This window comes from Piliocolobus tephrosceles, chromosome 4 (assembly GCF_002776525.5).
Source record: "Piliocolobus tephrosceles isolate RC106 chromosome 4, ASM277652v3, whole genome shotgun sequence".
NCBI lineage: Eukaryota > Metazoa > Chordata > Mammalia > Primates > Cercopithecidae > Piliocolobus > Piliocolobus tephrosceles.
The window spans coordinates 136,848,314-136,854,644 of record NC_045437.1 but is presented as its reverse complement, the minus strand read 5'-3'; positions in this window follow the sequence as shown (position 1 = coordinate 136,854,644).

Here is a 6,331-nt window from a genome sequence, read left to right as displayed (position 1 = left end):
AGGATACCAGTTTATTGACTTAAAGTACAGTGACCAGCATTACAAGTCGTCTTCACCCCCCAGGCGAATATTTGCAAACCTTGAAATCAATGGGCCGGGCACGATGGCTCATGCCTGTAATCCCAGCACTTTAGGAGGGTGAGGCGGGCAGATCACCTGAGGTCAAGAGTTTGAGACGAGTCTGGCTAACATGGTGAAACCCCATCTCTACTAAAAATACAAAAATTAACTGAACAAGACCACACCATTGCACTCCAGCCTGGGCAACAAGGGTGAAACTCTGTCTCAAAAAAAAAAAAAAAGAAAGAAAGAAAAGAAAAGAAATCAATGAATCATTCATATCTAAACCTGAGTCTTATCATAGGGGGCTTGGTCAAAAACAGCCCCTGGACCTGTGGCAACTCATCCCTGTTTGATGCTAATCGCGTGTGAATGCTTGAGTTAAGAAGGCATCATTAAAAGTACATTAAGTTTAATTATGCCAGCAGCGTCGGGCAGGGAGATGCTACAGCTTAATGCAAAATGCATAATTAGATAAGACCTAATCCATTAGATTCTTATTTGTTAAGAAAATGTGTCTCATCTATATGTGTCACTACAAGTGATGGCTGGGAAATCACCTCCCAGATGAGGGCATTTCCACCATCTATGAGGCCTTTGGCAATAAATACTGCCATGATACACTGACACAAGGATGCTCTCAACTTCTACAAGTGAGCCTGTCAATGAGAGCAGGCTTCAGGATTCCAGGGCAAGGAGCCCAGCTTCCTTCTGTCTCTTGTGTAGAACAACAAGAGTCGTGGAATAGAAGTCGAGAGGGTTGGGCTCTGTTACCACATCAGCCACTTTCTAGCTATGTGATACTTGGCTCTTAAGCCTCTGTATGCCTGGGTTTCCTCATCTATAAACCATTTTAATTATTATAATTGCCTCACAGGGTTGATGTCAGAATTAAGCGAGATAATCCACGTAAAGTGCTTAGAGCAGTGCCTTGAACGTGTTATGTACTCAGTAAATAGCAGTTGCTGCTGCTGTTGTCCTCATCATCATTATTGTCACCATTAATCTACAGATAATATTATTATTCCAGATAGTCTATTATTACTTCATAACCTCCCCTGGGTGAGCAAATCACTTTTCTTCTCTAAGCCTCTATTCCCTCTTTTATAGAATAAGATGATATCCCCTAGTCATCTCAAAGGTTCTTTTGTTTTTATTTTGGTTTGGTTTTGTTCTTTGCTGGAATAGTATCCATATGTTGATAAGACTCTTGACGGGCTCCCCAAAATGTTAAGAATAACTGTGCATTTTGTGTTTGGGAGTCACTACTCCTTTGAGATCTGATAAAGGAAAATAAATCCCCAATGCAGAAAACAACACACACACACATTCACACACACGTGCATGCACGCACCAAGTTTCAGTTTTAAGATTATGGGACCTGCCTAAAATCCATTTGTTGTTCCCACAGGTGTCAACAAATACCAGGTTCAGCAGCTCTGCTCTGAAGTTCCCTTTCAGCTGCCTACCTCTGTGAGCCATAAGGCCCCCATGTCCTATCTGTGAAATGGAGCTAACAAACCCTGCTGAACGTCCTATACTACATTCACAAGTGCAGATAGCAGAGCATGATGATGAAGTCTCTGCAGTCAGAAATCAAACTCCAGCTCTGCTTCCTGTGAGTTGTGTATTCTTGGGCAAGTACTTTGATCTCTCTCTTTCTCAGTTTCTTCTTCTGATCGTTGGAAAAATTAAATGAGATAGTGGATGAAAAGGACGGAGATACAGCACATAGCAAACCCTGAGGAAATTTTGGCCACATTATTGTCATTATTTTTTTAAAAACCTGTGAGTACACGTAATCGAATCTCTTTATTTTATAGATGATAAATTTGAGACCTAAAGAAACATTCAGGGAACAAAGATTCAGCACCAGCCACAATGAAAGGACATTCAAAAGTCATGAAAAAAAAAAAAAAGGCCAGGCGTGGTGGCTCACATCTTTAATCCCAGCATGTCGGGAGGCTGAGATGGGCAGATAACCTGAGGTCAGGAGTTCAAGACCAGCCTGGCCAGCATGGCCAGATGGTGAAACCTCGCCTCTACTAAAAAATACAAAAAGTTAGCCAGGCGTGGTGGCACAAGCCTGTAGTACCAGCTACTCAGGAAACTGAGGTAGGAGAATTGCTTGAACCTGGGAGTCAGAGGTTGCAGTGAGCCGAGAGTGTGCCACTGCACTCCAGCCCGGGCAACACAGCAAGACTCCATCTCAAATCTATATTATAGATATATAGATATAATATATCCATATTTTATATCTATAATATATATATAAAACAAAAAAGAAGGCCTCTGGAAATGTGGAAATTTAAACACACACATACAGAGAGCTGGAGCTGCACCAGGATGCCAGGGCTCAAGGCAAACCAACAGAAGCAGTCACCAAGGCCAGTCACACTGCTCGGAGACCATAAAGGAAGGAGTCACTGGAAAAGCATTGCCTGGAAGTAAAGTGTATGCTGTAGCCCAAAGTCAGGCAGGACTGACTGTGGAAAGGAGTTGGCTGCCTGGGTTTGATACAGCTGTCCCCCTGGGCTGGAAACCTCTCATCCCAAACCTCTCATCCCCCAGACACTGGTCCCTATCCAGAAGTTCAGCTGGGCCAAGTGCATTTTCCAAGCTAAAGCCCAGCAGGGAAAGGGTCTGAACCACATCGAGATACTATTAAAAGTCAAAGCATCGAGTGCTTTAAAAAAAAATAATAAGCCTTTTAAGCAGTTGCCTGTGACAGGAATATCAAGGGCCCCAGAAATTTTCAAAAAAAAAAAAAAAGAAAGAAAACCAGATCAGCACCCTCTGGGGTTTCAAGCCCCTCACCTCAAGAGTCAAGTCAAAGGGAGATGAAAGGAAAGCAGGTCAGCACAGACAAAGCATGTCCGGGTTTGATGCCCACCAGGAAGTACAGCAGGGTATTTCTCATCATAGGCTTGGAGCCAGATGACCTGTGTTCAAATTCAAATTTCTCCACTGTACAAGTTACGTAGTCACTTTAATCCTCAAGTAGCTCACCTGTGAAGTGGGGAGAATGACAGAACCTGCTTTCAAAATTGTTCATGCTCTTAAAACACAGGATCTGCTAAAAGGTCATGTATAAACAATTACTTGTGAAAATTTTTAAAAATAAATTAATAAACAAAAATCCTTGTATCCTGGCATCCTTCCATCTTAGGGTCCTCAGAGTCCATCCTCAGAACACCAAAATATCACTATCTGATGATCAGAGATGTTGCCTAAAGAAACTAGAATTCTTAAGCCTTAAGCCTTTGTCCACTTGTTCTGGCTTCCACAAGTACTACGATGTCTTTTTTTTTTTTCTCTTTGGAAGCAGTTTCTCAGCCTGCATAGGGGAGTGTTTCTCAACTGTCTCCGATAAGTAAAACATGATTTCCATTTCTTTCTTTTGTTTTGTTTTGTTTTTGTTTTTTGTTTTGTTTTGTTTGAGACGGAGTCTCACTCTGTTGCCCAGACTGGAGTACAGTGGCAAGATCTTGGCTCACTGCCACCTCCGCCTCCCAGGTTCAAGTGGTTCTCCTGCCTCAGCCTCCTGAGTAGCTGGAATTACATGCTTGCACCACCACGCCTGGCTAATTTTTGTATTTTTAGTAGAGACAGGGTTTCACCATGTTGTTCAGGCTGGTCTGGAACTCCTGACCTCGCCATCCGCTCACCTCGGCCTCCCAAAGTGCTGGGATTACAGGCGTGACCCATTGCACCCGGCCAGAACATCATTTCTTATACAGGGTCTGAGAATTCCTGTTACTTTAAGGTGCATTTTCAAGGAGAATTGAATAGGAGTTCTAGGATCTCATGAAGAAATAAGCTTAAGAAGAGCTGTGTTAAATAAAATGTTCCCGCACTTCAGGTCTTCGCAGGGTCTTTATAACATGTATTGACAAACTCAAAGGCAGGGTCTTTCCTCCCTGACTATTTCTTTCTATTCTCTTTGAGGACCCTCCTTCTTTATCTCTCACATCAGTGCTGTTGGCCCTGATTATGAATTTTCTTTCATGTATATACTCTCTCCCCAGGTGATCTCAAATAATCCTGTGACTTTAAATGCCACTATAAGACAGTCAACCTCCTGCTCTGAGCACTCGCTCCCAATTTGACTCTGGATCAGCAGGCCCGCTTTGATGTCTTACTCATGGATGCATCACACATAACCAGTTCGAAACAGAATTCTTGACCCCACCTACCATCCCCATCCAGTTCCTTCCTAGTCTTCCCCATCTCAGTAAGTGGTACTACCATGTACCTAGTTTTTCAAGTCAATATCTTGGGAGCCGTTGTCTGTTTTCTTTAACATGTACATACACTTTATTGCAAATTTTGCAAACTTTTTCCTCCAAAGTTATCTCAGTTAGGTGACCGTTGCCATTGCCATCATCTAATCCGCACAATCATCTCCTCCCTAACCACTGTGATAGCCTTTTCACAGGCCTTCCAGATCCCACAGTTGTTATTTCCAATTCAGTCCCTACACAGCATCAAATGATGAGCCAAGAATGTGAGTCAATCTTCTGTGTAAGCCTTCAATACCTCCCCACTACCCTCAAGATAAAGACCAAATACCTCACTCTTTCTTTATTTCATTTATGTATTTATTTACTTATTTATTTATTTATTTATTTATTTTAGTTGGAGTCTCACTTTTATCACCCAGGCTATGCACAGTGGTGTGATCTTGGCTCACTGCAACCTCTGCCTCCCAGGTTCAGGTGATTCCCTTGCCTCAGCCTCCCAAGTAGCTGGGATTATAGGCGCCCCCCATCACACCTAGCTAACTTGTGTATTTTTAGTACAGGCGGGGTTCCGCCATACTGGTCATGCTGGTCTTGAACTCCTGACCTCAGGTGATCCACCCGCCTCGGCCTCCCAAAGTGCTGGGATTACAGGCATGAACCACCACACCCAGCCCAAATACCTCACTGTTTCTTATTAGGCCCTTGCTGAGCTGGCTCATGCTCACCTCTTCAACATCCTTTCTTATCAGATCTCATTAAAGCACATGTTTCATCCGTGCTAAATCATCTTTTGGTTTCCTCAAATAAACCCCATTCACTGTCTCTTCCATCTACTTAGAACACTTCCCTTCTCCCTCCTGTCATCTGGTTCCTTTGAATCTTAATCTGCACAACATTTCCTGCAGCAAGTCTTCTGTGATTCACACAACCTATTCCAAATAGATTGGGTACCTTTCTACTACATTTCCACATCCCCTGGTATTTTTCTAATCAAAGACTTTTTATAGTTACTTGAGCATTATGCTCCTTCTCTCATCACACATTTGCAGGACAGGAACTACATTATGCATCACATAGTGACATTTTGGTCAATGATGGATGGCATATAGGACAGTGGTTTCTTAAGATTATAATACCATAATTTTACTGTATTTTTCCTATGTTTAGATACAAAAGTGCTTACCATTGAGTTACAATTTCCTACAGTGTTCAGTACACAGTAACGTGTTGCAACCTATTCCATATAGCCTAGGTGTATAGTAGGCTCTACTATCTAGATTTGTGTAGGTACACTCCATGATGTTTTACAATAACAAAATCACCTAACAATGCATTTGTCAGAATGTATCCCCAAAGTTAAGTAACATATGACTGCATATTGTTTTCATATTGGTAATCTCATTGTCTAGAACAATTCATGGCACAGAGTAGATGCTCCTCAGGTGTCATAAGGAATTGTGAGAAGAAAGAAGAGAGCAATGAAAACTGTCCAGGAATGAGACAGAGCAAAAGCAAAGATTAGGATGAAGACATGAACACCACGAGAGCGGAGATGATAACACTTTGTGGGCTGAGATGATGTTGGTTGTGTAGAAAAGGGTTAGATACGAGATGCTCATAGATACCAGCCCTAGGAGCAATAACACTGCCATACATAGTCCAATGCATACTATATATAACAAGATGAGATCAAAAGAAGGCTTGGCTGGGAGCCTAATGATGGATTCAAGTCCTTCACTCTTTTATTAACTACTTGGGTGACTATTCCTTGAAGTTCAACTTTCTCAGTTGTAAAGAGGGTTTAGACTAGGTGTCTTTTAAGTATCCTTTTTTAAACCTACATTCTGTGCCACAACAGACTATTTGCCAAACATTTTTCATGCCATTGACTTAGTTCACGTTTTGTTTTTTTTTTTTTTACATATCCTTAGTTCTACTTTCTGATGAACATGTACACATTTTTCAATATCTAGTTCAAATAACATCTTCTCTGAGAAACCTAACTTATCCCTGGGGTGAGTTAATTC